Source organism: Rattus rattus, chromosome 9 (assembly GCF_011064425.1).
Source record: "Rattus rattus isolate New Zealand chromosome 9, Rrattus_CSIRO_v1, whole genome shotgun sequence".
Lineage (NCBI taxonomy): Eukaryota > Metazoa > Chordata > Mammalia > Rodentia > Muridae > Rattus > Rattus rattus.
This window is the reverse complement of record NC_046162.1, coordinates 64,929,271-64,944,604: the sequence shown is the minus strand read 5'-3', so window position 1 is coordinate 64,944,604 and position 15,334 is coordinate 64,929,271. Positions and strand designations below refer to the sequence as shown.

Here is a 15,334-nt window from a genome sequence, read left to right as displayed (position 1 = left end):
CGCGGGCTCAGAGGGACGGGGCAATGAAGCAGTGGCCCTTTGGCAGGACCTGGGCACCCTTGGGGGCCACACAGGCCCTGTAGGGCCGTGCCTCCGCATTGCGGCACGCCGGGGTCCGCGGGCGCCGAAGCGGGACTGGTGGGGGATTGCGACGTCCACTGGCTCAACCTCAAGAGGCCTCCCCAGGCTGGCCTGAAGGAGCCCACCCGCCTCGTGCCCCGCGCTCAATCGCCAGGCTCCGCGGCCCTGGGGATCCCCGCCCCCGGGACCATATTTTATATATGATCTTTGAAGCCGACACAATCGTCCACCGCTGCTGCTAGCACGCGCGAACAACGGCCTCGGCAAACCCTGTGCTTTTTATTTGGGTTTCGTTAGCCCACCGCCTGGCCCAGGGTCCCCTCTGGCCTGGAGGTGCGCCCCGACACACCCTCCCCTTGCATTTTGCTCTCGGGTGCCCCCATCGTGCGCCCAAACCCAGCGGGGCCCACACACAAGCCAGATTTCTTTCTTTCTTCTTTTTTCCCTCTAACCAGAGCTAGCTGCTGCAGCCAGCCCCGGAATGAAATGAAAATCGTTCCGGCGGACCCCAAAGAGATCGTCAGCCGAGGCGCCCCCGCCTCCCCGCCCCCACCCGCCTCCCCAGCTCCAGCCTCACGGCGCGCACAGGGTTAAGCGCGCGCCCGAGGGGGGGTATTTGAATCCTAGGTGGGAGAAGAGGGGGCTCCGGGCGCAGCAGGCAGAGTATCTGGGCTTGCTTTCGTCTGGTTCCCCCAAAACCCTGGGCAGAGGGGCGGGTCGGATCGGAAAGGCCAGGCGCGTCTCCACCTCCCTGGCTGGCCCGGAGCCCGGTCTGGCCGCGGCCCGGAACGGCGAGGACGCTGTTCGGAGGCCGCGTCCTGCGCAGCCCGAGCGGGGGAGGGGGCGGAGGCGAAGGCTGGGAGCCCGGGCTGCGCGTCGCCGCCAGCCGATCGATCCCCTGGGGAGGGAGCGCCGCAAGCTACGCTGAACACCTGGGGGTGGAGTAGGGGGGGTTGTCCCTCGCAGGACCTAGGGCCGAACGAAGATGGTGGTCGGGGATCTTTTGGCGGTGGATGGCGGCTGGTAGGGCCCACGCTTGCTGCCTGGCCTGCAGATTACGCCTTGAGCACCCCCACACCCCCAAATTCTACATCGTGTTTGTGGAACTGGGCTTTGGGCATTTCTACAACCTACTCTGACCTCGGTGCAACTTCGTCCTTCCCCGTGGAGCGCCCCCAACATCCCGGGTCCAGGCCCCACCCCCACGCGCGATGACGAAGTCGAGGGATGTGGTCACTCAGTCCAACCTTCTGGCCCTCCTGAATCCTGAAATGTGTGGGTGTCCCTTTGATTCCACCTCCAGAAAGATAGTCTCGGTCAAGAAGTCCCTGGCTCAATTCATTTCACCAAGATGTTTTCCAGGGTGGTCCCTGAGGACTCCTGGGACATCCGCTTGGCCCCTCACCTGCCAGCTCCAGTGCTCAGTGGTCGGAGCTGGGGCAGGGGCGCAGAGGCCTGCACTTGCGGAGCCCTCCCCTAGGGGGCGGGCTCCTCTCGGGCTGGCTCGAGGCTCCCAGACTGCCCCATCTGTCCTTAGTCTCTTTGACTGTAAGCTGGGCCCTGTGTGTTTGTAGGGGTGTTTCCCTGTCGCTGGGGTTGGCCGAGCAATCTTCGAAGGCCCTGCCTCCTGTGCTCAACCCCGCCTTCACACTCCTGAGCCTTTGGATAGAAACAGCCTTCCTCTGAGAGACTTTGAACCCTAGGAGTTCCTGAACACTCAAGACTGAACACATTCTAGGTGAGGGCCATTGTTTCCTCTGAGCTCTCCCTGCAACCCCCACCCCCCACCCCAAGCTCCGTGCCCTTCCACCCAGAAAGGAGTCTCCTGAGAGGCAAGTGTTCATTGTTAAATTGGAAGCCTTTAAAAGAGTTCAAGGCACCCTTGTTCTGTTCTCAAAAGAACTTCGAAGAAGGGGCAGGTATGTGAGGGAAGCCAGCAGTGGGGTCAGCAGTGGGGGGTCCTGGGAGAACTGGAAAAGGTCAGCAGGTAAACACATGGCCTTCTATAAGAAGCCTGACACGGTACAGAGGTTCCTATCTCTAATGTGAGCAGTTGACAAGAAAGGAAGGAAGAGCGAGGAGTGCAAGGTCAGCCTGGACTACATGAGACCCCATCTCAAAGAGAAGTGTTCATGTTTTCCCCACCGATGGCTGCCTCATGGTGACCGTGATTGAGATTAGAGTCCCAAGAGATACCTTAGGTAGGGGAAGAGTGACCCAGAGACTTACACGATTATCATGACCTTCAGAAGGATAAGGCATGGGCCACACCGTGTCTCTCTGGGTTTTATTTATTTGTTTTGAGACAGGGCCTCTTGTAGCCTAGGCTGCAAACACCTTGTCCATCTCCCTCCACCTCCTGAACGGGAGGATTACAGGCCAGGGTCATCATTTCCAGCTTCAGACTGTGTCTTGAAAGATATGTATTTATAATCACCCGGGTGACCTTCCAGATAAACCCCCCCACCCCATCCCACACCCCACCCCCTGCCTCCGCCCCTAGCCATTGGCTGGAAGAACTGCCTGTATGAGAAAAGGGCAGGCTCCTGCGGGGAGCCCCCTGCAATCCTTCGGGACAATTCTCCATTTCCAGTGCAGTGCCCACTACGCTCAGGGATTTCCGAAGATGTTCTCATTTTTTTTTTTCCGGACATGCTCTCATGTAGCTCGAGCTGGCCTCAAACTTTGAAGTCTAGGATGATCTTGAACTCCCGATCCTCTTGTTCTTGACTCCCGAGCTGGCGGGATTACAGCTGTGTGCCACCACCCTGGGTTGTGTCCAGTGCTGGGGATGAAATCCAGGTGTTTGTGCGTGTCACGAAAGCGGTCTACCAGCCGAGCTGCGTCCCCAGTCTTAACTTCCTTTATTACTTTTCGGTTCATGGGTTTTCATTTGGTCGGGACAAGGTTCCCCCACTATGTAGCCTTGGCTAGCACGGAACTCGACGTGTAGACCAGGCTGGCCTTGAACTCACAGAGCTCTGCCTGCCTCTACCTCCTGAGCGCTGGGATCGGAAGTGTGCGACGGTGGTATCACACTGGGTCATAATTTATTTTTAAAAATCACATATTTAAAATTTGTGGTGATCTCTACATGGTAGTACGTGCCTGCCATCCCAACTACTTAGTAGCCTGTGGCAGGAGAATCTTTTCTTCATTTTCCTTTGGTGTACGTGTATGTGTATGTTCAGTGCCCACCGAGGCCAGAGGAGGGTATTGGGTCTGTCCTGCGGAAGCTACAGGAAGTGGTGAATCACTTGAGGCCACTTAACCCTGGTTAACAGATGGAAGACGACCAAGTGTTCTTAATCACTGAGCCATCCCTCCAGCCCTCGAGGGGAGAGAATCTTAAATTATTCCTCTTCCCCCTTCCCACTCCCCAGACAGGGTTTCTCTGTGTCGCCCTGTGCAGTCCTGGATCTGGATCTGTAGATCTATACATCCATAGACCAGGCTGGCCCAGAATTCAGGGATCTGCCCGCCTCTGCCTCCCAAGTGCCGAGGTTAAAGGTGTGCACCACAACTGCCCCAAAACCATCTTCAGTTCAAAGCCGGTTTGGGAAATTAAGCAAAACTTGTTATAAAAACAAACAAACAAGAATAAAGATACACGGATACACACATGATCAAACAGGCTGAGGACATGGTTCAGGGGCAGGGCCTTTTTAGCATGTGGGGGGCCCTGCGTTCTACCCCAGCAGTGGGAAGAAAACTGGGTGAGATACATAGCACACTGTTTACTGGCTTCGTCTTTTAGTGCTTAGTTTAGCTATGTTAAGCTCACACACGTTGTTAGGCAGGCCACTCCCGAACTTGTAGAATCTTCCATTCTCCTACATGGAGACCTGTCTTCATTAAATACTCATAGACCCCGTTCTTCATTGCCTCTGTGAACTCGACTCTTTTTGAAAGATCTTTATTTTATTACGTATGTGGTGCGTGTTTCTTGGTATCTTTGGTGTTAGGAAGAAGGAAATGGATCCCCTGGAGTTGTAAATGATTATGAGCTGCCATGGGGGTGCTGGGATACCCACCAGTGTCTCTTGCAGGGGCGACAAGTCTCGCCTCTCTGTCAATCACTGAGCCCTCTCTCCATCACCACGGAGTGGCCAGCTGTGGCTCCACCCCTAAATCTGACTGCCATAAGGCCTCTGGTAAGGGGAATCCCATAGCATTGCCTTCCTGTGTCCTGCTCATAGGGCCCGTGGCGTTCTCTATGCTGTAACAGGTGTCTGAATCCCCTTCCTTAGGAAGCCTGAATAATATTCCATCACAGGTAGAGACATGTGTCGTTGAGGTCAGGAGCACAAACAAGGTCAGAGGGAATTTTTTAGTTTTCACTGTAGCCTGCTAGTCATTATGCCAACAGGGTTGAGGGTATAATTTTTTTTTCTTTTAAGACAGGATCTCACTGGGTCACCCTGTCTGTCCCGGAACCCTGTGTAGGCCGGGCTGGACTCGACTTTCCGATGCTTCTGCATCTGCCTCCTGCACGTTTTGGGATTTAAGGCATGTGTCACCAGGCCAGCTTGAAGATACACTTTTTAATACTGTTTCATGAGGGCTGATGTAGTGGGACTCCATGAAGGTCAGAATGCAAGCTGGTTCCGGCTAAGGAAGGACATCTCTGGGACCCAGGCCTGAAACGTGGGCAACTTCTGGCCACTTCCCCTTCCTGCAGAATTCTCTGAACCTATGGCTGCAGGGGCTATGGAAGCAGCAGACACAGGGGCTGTGGAAGCAGCAGACACAGGGACTGTGGAAGCAGCAGGTACAGGGACTGTGGAAGCAGCAAACACAGGGACTGTGGAAGCAGCAGACACAGGGGCTGTGGAAGCAGCAGGTACAGGGGCTGTGGAAGCAGCAGACACAGGGACTGTGGAAGCAGCAGACACAGGGACTGTGGAAGCAGCAGACACAGGGGCTGTGGAAGCAGCAGACACAGGGGCTGTGGAAGCAGCAGACACAGGGGCTGTGGAAGCAGCAGACACAGGGACTGTGGAAGCAGCAGACACAGGGGCTGTGGAAGCAGCAGACACAGGGACTGTGGAAGCAGCAGGACACAGGGACTGTGGAAGCAGCACACAGGGGCTGTGGAAGCAGCAGACACAGGGACTGTGGGAAGCAGCAGACACAGGGACTGTGGAAGCAGCAGGCACAGGGGCTGTGGAAGCAGCAGACACAGGGACTGTGGAAGCAGCAGACACAGGGGCTGTGGAAGCAGCAGACACAGGGACTGTGGAAGCAGCAGGTACAGGGGCTGTGGAAGCAGCAGGTACAGGGACTGTGGAAGCAGCAGGTACAGGGACTGTGGAAGCAGCAGGTACAGGGGCTGTGGAAGCAGCAGACACAGGGACTGGGGAAGCAGCAGACAGACAGGGCCAGAATAGAAGCACCAAGCCTGCTGCTTCCCTTCTCTCCACAGAAGCGGCTCTGGCAGTACCAATTTCTCCCGGATGTCCGTCTGGCCTATGTCAGTGAGCTGACTGCCCTGCGACTTGACAGTAATGATTGTAATGGGGGTGATTCTGTATTCTTTGACTAGTTTGAATTGGAAGGCTCAGAAGAGGCCTCCCACCCCCACCCCCTTGCCTGAAGCTGGTGTTAGCTTCTATTAGAGAGAATGGAGTCGCCTCTCAAATGCAGTGCCATAGAGAGGCGAGATACTTCCGATGTTCAACCTGCTGGTGATGGCTGGATTTTATTTTCCCACCCCGGGGGACCAAGAATTAGTACTATAAAAGCCAAGGAATGTTGTATGGAGCCACGGAAATCATCCGTAGGAGCTGGTGTGGGAGAGCACGCTTTCTTGGAATTCTAAAAGACAGCCGCAGCTGTTAAGTACACACAGAGACAGGCTGAGGATTCTCCCTCCCACACTGGGCTACAGTGGCTTTCTTCTCATCTCCTTCCTGTTTTCCTACCAGAGGTACGTTCCGTTTGTGCCCCGCCTGCCTTCTGCCTCTTTTCCCCAAATAGATCTTGACAGTCAGACACGGATTCTACGCTGTACGGAGTTAAGCTACCGAGAAACAAGCTGGGCCCAGACTTTTCCCCACTAGCTCTTCGGCTGACCCAGGGGTTGGAGTCATGCCTGTGTTCTGACTCTCAGGGGTTGAAGGGTCAGCGAGGAAAGACCTTGCATGGACCTGGATGTGTCCTGCAGCGTGCATCCCATGCTCCAGGCAGCCCTGCTCCTCAGAGAGAAAAGGAGACATTTGTGGACACGGCCCACAGAGCCCGATCCGATGATTTGAGCGACATTGATTAGTCGCCGCAGTTTCCATGTTTCTCATTAGAGGCCTGATCAGTAGTAATGTACGACCGTGACTTCTCCCTCAGTGGGCTCCTCTGGCCCTCAGATGCCACCTCTACAGTAGTCTGGTACTAAAGCTGAGCATCTGTGTCTGGGCAAGTGTGATTAGAGGCTTTGTTGTGAGGTCTCTGGGCCCAGAGAGGGTGGGGACACAAATGGCCCCCTCATTAGATCCTGCTTGGTTCTGTCCCCCTTCGCCTACTCGTAGGCCAGCTAGGAGAGGCTCTGGAGGTGCCTTTAAGGCACAGTATCACCGTGAGGTCCCTGCACTCTTGAGGAAGTGGGCTTCAGGTTGCCAAGGTGAATTTGTCAATAGAATATCGAACCGGCTTGGGCTCAGCCGCCACAATTGTCTGCCTGTGGCCCTCCTCACACTGTGCGTAGGACTCAGGGTCCTGGCTGAGCTAAAGCATTAAAACGAAAAGCAAAAACCAGACTCCAGAAGCCCATTGCAGACCTACCTCTTGCAAGACCTGTCCCCAAACCTTGTGGCTCCCCCCTCTCTCAGTCCCACCCCTGTTATAATGACTCAGTGCCACAGAAGGATCTTCATGGCCCTGTGGAACCCACTCAGATCCCCAGAATCCATCCGTCTGTCTGTCTGTCCGTCTGTCTGTCTGCCTATCTATCTATCCATCTTCCTTCCTTCCTTCCTTTCTTCCTTCCTTTCTTTCTATCTTTTTCTTCTTTCTTGTCTTTTTGTCTTCTTCCTCCCCCCTACCCCTTTCCCTCCCCTCCCCTCCCCTTTCCTTCCCCTCCCCCTCCCCCTCTCCCTTCCCTCTCCTCCTTCCCCTTCTTTTCACTATAGGGGACTGAACCCAGAGCCTTGTGAGTGCTGGCAAATGACTACTGAGTCATGTCCTCATCTCCTCACCCATCCTTAATCCACACAACCCTACCCACAAGGAACCCATTTGTTAGTTTCTCAATCCCCTGCCAGACAAGTACAGGGAAGGGCTACGTGCTCGTTTCTTTTTGCGAGGCACAATAAATGTGCCTTGTCCGTCAGACTCTACGAGTGACTTTACTGTGCTGCACGTGAGAGAGGTGAACAGTGAAGACACTCAGGGCTGGGTCTCACACCCATGAAGTTGGTCTGCCCTGCTAGACAGCAGCATACTACTCATGTCTGCTGCCTCTCCCTGTGTGTGACTCCATCCCTGTCTGCTCTCTGCTTCCCTCTGTCCACACAGACCAGTCCAATCCAGGAGACGCTCAAAGGAGTGGAGCTGACCACAGTTTCCAGTCGGCATGGTGGTGGGAACACCAGCTGTGATCCCAACACTGGGTGTCCATCCTGGGTCTTGATGCCCACGAAGCTGCCCTAGGAGTTCCCATTCGGAGGAGTGGAGAGTCTAAGGGCTCTGGCCCCTCTCAGGGAGGAGAATGGGAGGCAATGGGGCCTGTCAATCTCTGCTCACAGCCCGGAGCACAGAGACAAGGGTGCCAAGTGGTTAGAGTCGGGCAAGTCTCCCCACTCCCACACCCCAAATCTGGGCCCCATGTTTCATGAAGTGAGGCCCCAGTTTAATTCATTTGCAGGAGAGAGAGAGAGAGAGAGAGAGAGAGAGAGAGAGAGAGAGAGAGAGAGAGAGAGAGAGAAGACCTTGGCTTCACACCCTACAGAGTCCTGTTTCAGTCCTGCAGCCATGTGAGGATCACCACTGGATGTCAACATGCAAGGGCTGCCCACTTCACTTTGAGGCCTTTGTACTAATGGTGGCTGCACTCTGAGGTAGCCTTCCTTTCACTTAAGCTTCGCTTTGCTGTCTTTCCTCCTCCTCCTCCTCCTCCTCCTCCTCCTCCTCCTCCTCCTCCTCCTCCTCCTCCTCCCTCCTCCTCCTCCTCTTCCTCCTTCCTCCTCTTCCTCCTTCCTCCCCTTCCTCCCTCCCTCCCTTCCCCCCCCCCCCCCCCCCCCTCCCCCCCTCCCCCCCCTCCCCCCCCTCCCCCCCCTCCTCCCCCTCCTCCTCCTCCTCCTCCTCCTTCTTCTTCTTCTTGTGTCTTGTGTAGCCCAGGCTGTCACCTGCTCCTCCTGCCCTCCTGCCTCAGTCTCCTGTGTTCACCATCTTGTCCTAGAGCAGACTCAGGTCATGTTATTATTCTGGCTCTAACCTGCTCCTACTAGTTCTCCCAGAGTCCTGCCCTGTTGCGTCCCCATTGTCTGACAGGATCCTCTGCAGCCTGTGTTTCTGTCATCTGCAGCCTGTGTCTCTCCTGCTGAGCCCTGCAGCAGAGGAGCCAGCTCAGTCTCTGTTCTGTCTCCAGACTCTAGAGCAGTGCCTGGAATGCAGTGGGTGACACCGTGCGCTGGTCAGTGGATATACAGGGCTTTATCCAGAACAGGTAGGTTAGCACATGTGTGGGGGTGTGGGGGGCACTGGCTTGCTGGCGCTCACGGCTACAGTCTCAAGATTTTTGTGAACTGGTCGTTAAATGCAATCAATGCTAGAAATTTTCCATTAAGTAAGTTATATTAAGAACAAGATAAGCAATGTCCAAAAATTGAGGCTGGCAGGACAGATAGAGCTTCCTGTGCAAACGTGAGACCCTGAGTTCAAATCTCTGGGACCCTGTTGTGCAACAAAATTTCTCCTGGAGAGACATGGAGAGACATGACACACATGTATACTCGGCTCAGATAGGGAGCCCACGACAGGCCAGAGTATGGATACCACGAGAGTCCAGCTTGATGAACCAATGAGTGAGGGGTTAGGGACCCGGCGTGACCTTCACTGGCACAGCCTCTGCGACTTCCATTTCAACAGAGCCCCATCTCCCACCAAAGCTGTGCTCCCAGCTGAGACTCGAACATTGAACACACAAGCTGCAGGGTTGTTTCTATTCTAGCCATGCCATCCTGTGTAACCCAAGCTAGCCTTGAATTCCCCATGTAGCCCAGGCTAGCCTTGCACTCCTCCTGATCCCCTCCCATTTCTCTGGAGTTGAAGGCATGCACCATGATGCTCAGTTCTGAGGCACTGGGAACTGAAACTACTTTGGTTCATGCTAGGGAAACATTTTACCAGCACACTCCAGCTCTGGCCTGACTTCCTAAATGCCTTACATTTTTTATTTTATTGATTTTTATTTGTTCATTTATTTAGGTTTTTCGAGACAGGATTTCTCTATGTACCCCTGAATGTCCTGGAACTCAGTCTGTAGACCAGCTTGGCCTTGATTTCAGAGTTCTGCCCAACCCTGCCTCCTGAGTGCTGGGATTAAAGATGTGTGCTACCACTGCCTGACTAAAGGCTTTATTTTTATTTATTTATTTATTTTTGGTTCTTTTTTTCGGAGCTGGGGACCGAACCCAGGGCCTTGCGCTTCCTAGGCAAGTGCTCTACCACTGAGCTAAATCCCCAACCCCTATATTTTTAATTACATTGAGAGAGAGGGTGTATGTGTGTGTTTGTGTGTATGCATGTATGTGTGGGTGTATGTGTGTGCATGTGTATGAGTATGTATTTATGTTGTGTTTGTATATATGTATATATGTATGTATGTGTGTATGTATGCATGTTTGTATATGTGTGCATGTGGTTTTATATGTGTGCAAAAGTGTATGTTCATGTGTGTATATGTGTGTGCATATGTGCATGTTATGTGTATGTTCATGTGTGTGTATAAGTGTGCGCATTTGTGTATATGTGTGTGCATGTGTCTATGTTCATGTATATATGTGTGTGTGCATGTCTATGTATGTTTGTATATGTGTGTGTGGCTTTATGTATGTGTATATGTGATGTTCCTATGTGTATATGTGTGTGTGTGTGTGTGTGTGTGTGTGTGTGTGTGTGTGTGTGTGTGTGTGTAAGAGCCTATATGGTTAGTGCTTGCCGGCTGTTGGCCTCTGCCGCCCATTCTCTTTTGGTCATCTTTCCTGAAGCTCCACATCTCCTTTCTGAGAGCTTGGGTCAGAGGATAGAGCTGAAGTGGGACTATGTTCTTGGTGCTTCAGTTTCCCTACGCTGATAAAATGTCTGCTATTCAGAGAGGGGTACTGGCCTCATAGGCAGACCGATTCAGGCTGCTCCTGGAGGGAAGGTGGTGCCACACACAAGCTGTTCTCGTTAGTACTGCTTTGGTTGTTTTTCCTATTAAGGCAGGGCAGGGGCTGGAGAGATGGCTCATGGTCAAAAGTGTGTACTGCTCTTGCAGAGGACCTGAGTTCTGCTTCCAGCACCCACATGTGACAACTCACAGACACCTATAATTCCAGCTCCAGAGGATCCATCACCTGCCTTCACAGCACACACACTCCCCACCCCTGACATGATTTAAAACAAAACCTTTGTTTTTTTTTTTTAAAGGACAGGGGTCTGGAGAGATGGCTCAGCAGTTAAGAGCACTTGTTGCTCTTGCGAATGACCAGGATTCCGTTCCCAGCATGCACATGGTGGTTCACATCCATCTGTACCTCAAGTTCCAGGGGATCCAATGTTCTCTTCTGACTTCTATGAGCACAAGGAATGCATGTGGTACATACTTAGACATACACACAAGGAAAACCCGACATCCACAAAATAAAAACTAGAGTAGATAAAATTATATAAAAACCAAACAAACAAACAAAGCAGAAACCAGGGCAGCTAGGTCTGGGCCAGAGTTCTCAGCCAGGTCGCCGGTCATGTATCCCTGATGGACATCAGGAGGGTTGGAATTGAGGCCCAAGGAAGGCCTCCCTGAGCCTGTGGGGATAAATCCTGTCTTGTGACTGTCTGGGCCCCTTCCCCACTAGCCGAGTGACAAGTCTGTCATGTCCCTGGGGAAGCTGAGACACGTGTCAGATGTGTGAGATGGGGTCTCAGCCCTGAACTGTGGAGACCTTCAAGGCACGGAGACCTCAGGGCAGACTCAGTTAAGAGTAGCAGAACCATCTGAGGCTGGCACTGCCAGCCTTGTGGGTGACACTTGGATACAGGGTGTTGTGTTAATAAAAGGATAAAGAAAGGCGATGTCTCAGCGGGCCCATGCTGAGACATCCCTTCCCCCTGAGGGACCAGCTACAGCCCCTCTAGAGTATAGAATAGAGTTTATCTAGGGCACTGGGAGGGAAATATAAGAGAGATGGCCCAGCAGTTAAGAGCACTGGCTGCTCTTCCAGAGGTCCTGAGTTCAATTCCCAGCAACCACATGGAGGCTCACAACCATCTGTAATGGGATCTGATGCCTCTTCTGGTGTGTCAGATGACAGCTACAAGTGTACTCATATAAATAAAATTAAATTAAAATGGGAAAAAGAAGAGCAAGAGGAAGCAAGAGAGGGAGGAGGGAACGAGCAGCCTCTTTTATAGTGTCAGGCACACCTGGCAGTTGCCAGGTAACCGTGGGGCGGAGCTTAGACAGAATGCTAACACAGGGAAGACTTCTTGTCCACTATTCAGGGTGAACCCACTACTGGGTCTATTTGCTCCCGGGAAGTTCTTTGGTGCAGGAGAGTGATGGATTTGTAGCAGAGGCAGTTACAGATGAACAATGTGCTGTCACTCTGTTAGGGCCTGGGTTCTCCTTGAGAAGAAAAACCTTGAACTCACAGATGGAGGTTTGAGTATCCAGCTGAACAGACCTGACCACGTGTTTTTGGGGAGGATTATGGAAGGATTATGGAACTCTGGGCTAGAAAGCCATCGAGGGTTGAGAGCTCAGTGAGCTCCTGTTCTGTAGGAGTGAGAATGTGGAGGGCAGTGCAGACGAGGGAGGCCTGGCTTGTGACGTTTCAGAGGACGCGAAGATCCTATCGGGCATTTTACCTGATGGGTCTGTGGTATCTGGTCAGCTAGGGCTGAAGACTCAGCTGTGATTATGAAGAGACCAGCATCCCTGAGGTGAAGCCCTCTAAAAAGTGTTTCCTCGGGGTCGGCACACAGAAGCTGTGGGCCAGAGGTGGCCAACATCGTACCTCGGACTGGCAGCTGAACTTGGTAGTGTAAGAGCTTTGAAGGCAGGAAGGGGTCATGGAGAGCCGCTGAGGCTTGGCACTGTGTGACAAGGATAAAGTCCCTGAAGAGAGCCGAGGAGAGGCTAATGGTGAAGGAGCAGCCCAGTTGCAGCAGAAGACCCCAGCATTTTGGAGATGTTAGTGCCATGGGATGCTCACCAAGAGCAGAAGCAGCAGGGGAGTGGAGCCAGCATGAGCCCGCGTGCCACAGAGGGCAGAGCCAACGAAATGACCCAGGCCCTTTGGAGGAGCCTGGAAGATTGTGCGTGAATTCCAGATCACTGGATACGGGGTGATTCACACGGTTGAAGTTTTTTGTTTTGCTTTTTCTATTTGATTATGATTGTGGTCTGGATCTTTTCTCTTGAAGTAAGAATTTGACTCCCCCCTACCCAGGAGCCCGCAGTTTCAAGACATTAGGTTTTTAAAGGAAATGTAATTTTTTTTCCGGAGCTGAGGACCGAACCCAGGGCTCTTGCGCTTGGCGCTCTACCACTGAGCTAAATCCCCAGCCCCGATTTTTACGTTTTAAAGGAACATATTTTTTGCGATTTATCTTCACGTGCATTGGCGTTCGGCCTGCACATCTGCTTGAGGGCGGCAGGCTCTCTGGAACTGGAGTCACAGGCAGTTGTGAGCTTTCACATGGGTGCCGGGAATTGAACTCTGGTCCTCTGGAAGAGCAGCCAGTGCTTTTAACCACTAAGCCACCTCTGCAGCCCCGAGAGACTGAATTTTTAAGTGTTTGAATTTTTGAAGTTTGTGGGACTTTTAATAATTTGGAATGTTTATTATGTACGATTATTGCGGGTTATTATGTGATGTTATTTTTACTGCGTGTTCTCTGTGACAAACAGGAAAGGGAAGGTTGTGGTTTCACGGTGACCTGTTTGTGTGTCAGCCCGACACAGCTCAAGTCATCTAACAGGAGGGAGCTAAGACAATGCCTCTGGAGGCTGGGGAGAGGGGTCAACAGCTGAGGGCACTGACTGCTCCTCTACAGGATGCAGGTTCAAGTCCCAGAACCCACACGGCAGCTCACAACTATCTGTAACTCCAGTTCCAGGGAACCAGACATAGTCACACAGACACACGTGCAGGAAAGACATCAACGTACATAAGATGAAAATAAACTGTTAAGAAAAGAAAAAAGTGGGTTGGGGATTTAGCTCAGTGGTAGAGTGCTTGCCTAGCAAGCGCAAGGCCCTGGGTTTCCCCAGCTCTGAAAAAAAAAAAAAAAAAGAAAGAAAGAAAAAAAAAAAAAAGAAAAGAAAAAGAAAAGGAAAATGTAAGTTCAAGATCTGGCTCTAGGCAATCCCGTAGGAGATCTTCTTAATTTGTGATCGATGGGGGAAGGCCCAGCCCTTCATGGGTGGTGCCATCCTGGGGCTAGTGTCCTGGGTTCTATAAGAAAGCAGGCTGGGAGTGGGTGGGTGGTGGACAGCACCCTCATAGAGGCAGGGGGAGGGAGGATGGGATAGGGGGTGTGCAGAGGGGAAATCAGGAAGGGGGATAACATTTGAAATGTAAATAAATAAAATAACCAATAAAAATAAAATAAAATAAAAAGGAAGCAAGTTAAGCAAGCCATGGGGAGCAAACCAGTAAGCAGCACCCCTCCATGGCCTCTGCACTAGTTCCTGCCCTGATCTGACAGGAGGGAACATGGAAGGCCTACTATGTGCCAGGCACATGGTGTCAGTTTATTGTGTGCCAGACATACTGTGTGCCACCATGCCCTGTTCCCCCAGCCCTCTCCGCTAGCTCTGAAGGTGCTGCTGTTGGGAATATGTTTGTTCTCACCAGCTCACCTGCTGCCCTGGGGTGGACACTTCATCACAGGGTGTTGGAATGGGGTCACGGAAACCTCCCGCATCTGTGTGCACTCGTGCCTTATCTCCTCCTCCCTGCCATAAATCCAGGACTGGGGTGGGGGCGGGGGCATGACTATCATCTCTGCCCTGCCTTCCTTGGGTCTCAGGCTGGGTTCAGGCACATGCGTGGCAAGGTGGGTTCAGGCGCATGCGTGGCAATTCTTTCTGTCGGACTAGATAAGGTGTGCCATAAACGCTGGCGTTAGTAACAAAGTTACATCCCCTTCAGGTTGCTGATGGACCACCCACGAGGCCCTGATGGTGCAGAATGCTTTAGCCAGGGATGTTTCACTCCACACAGGACGCCCAGAGAGGCCACCAGACCTGCTTACATCTCTTAGCAAGTTATAGGGGTCTGAGCCCCTCTGACTGTGCAGGGTGTTAGAGATGTCTGTTCTTTTGTTACAGAATGGATCTTCTGATGCAAATGCCATCCCTCTTCTTGGAGGTGCTGAGGAAGGAGTATTGTTTCAGCCAGGAAGTTTGAAAACAGCTTCCTGGCCAATACAGACCCTGAGTGAGATGGGGGAAAGGAGAGAGACTGGGGTGTTCTTCTCTATCTCGGAATAGGTAAGGGTGGCTTACACTTCCCCACGATGACCCGTGTTTAGACAGATTTTCTTTTTTTTTTTTTTTTTTTTTTTTCTTTTTTTCGGAGCTGGGGACCGAACCCAGGGCCTTGCGCTTCCTAGGTAAGCGCTCTACCACTGAGCTAAGTCCCCAGCCCCCAGATTTTCTTTTTTTGACACTAGGTATTGGACGGGAAGTCTGTGCTTCGTGGACGAGGACTCTAACTACGTTAGGTTACTTACTGAAGCCCTGGAGTTTGAATACTCAGGGCCTCACACATGCCAGGAAAATACTTCACCCTGAACTAAAACCCCATTCAAAAGAAAATGTTTAAGTCAACCACGGTGGTGTCTATCTGTAATCACAGCACTCAGCACTCGGGAGGCTGAAGCAGGAGAAACATTTCGGTTCCAGTTTGGGCTTATGTAAGGAGGTCTTGTCTCAAGATAAATGGATGGATGGATGGACGGATCGATGGATGGATAGATGGATTGATGGATACTGAGATTTATTTCATTTTGGGACAGGGTCTTGAACTCCTAGTTTCAAGTAGTC

At 52.3% G+C, this 15,334-nt stretch overlaps 1 long non-coding RNA gene across 1 annotated transcript; it reads left to right on the top strand.

Moving 5' to 3' along the window:
* The first annotated feature begins 7,839 nt into the window (after window positions 1-7,839).
* Window positions 7,840-9,629, top strand: LOC116908715. Its single transcript, XR_004389015.1, has 3 exons — window positions 7,840-8,132; window positions 8,663-8,740; window positions 9,502-9,629. It is a non-coding gene; the product is annotated as an uncharacterized LOC116908715 (long non-coding RNA).
* The last annotated feature ends 5,705 nt before the right edge of the window (window positions 9,630-15,334 follow it).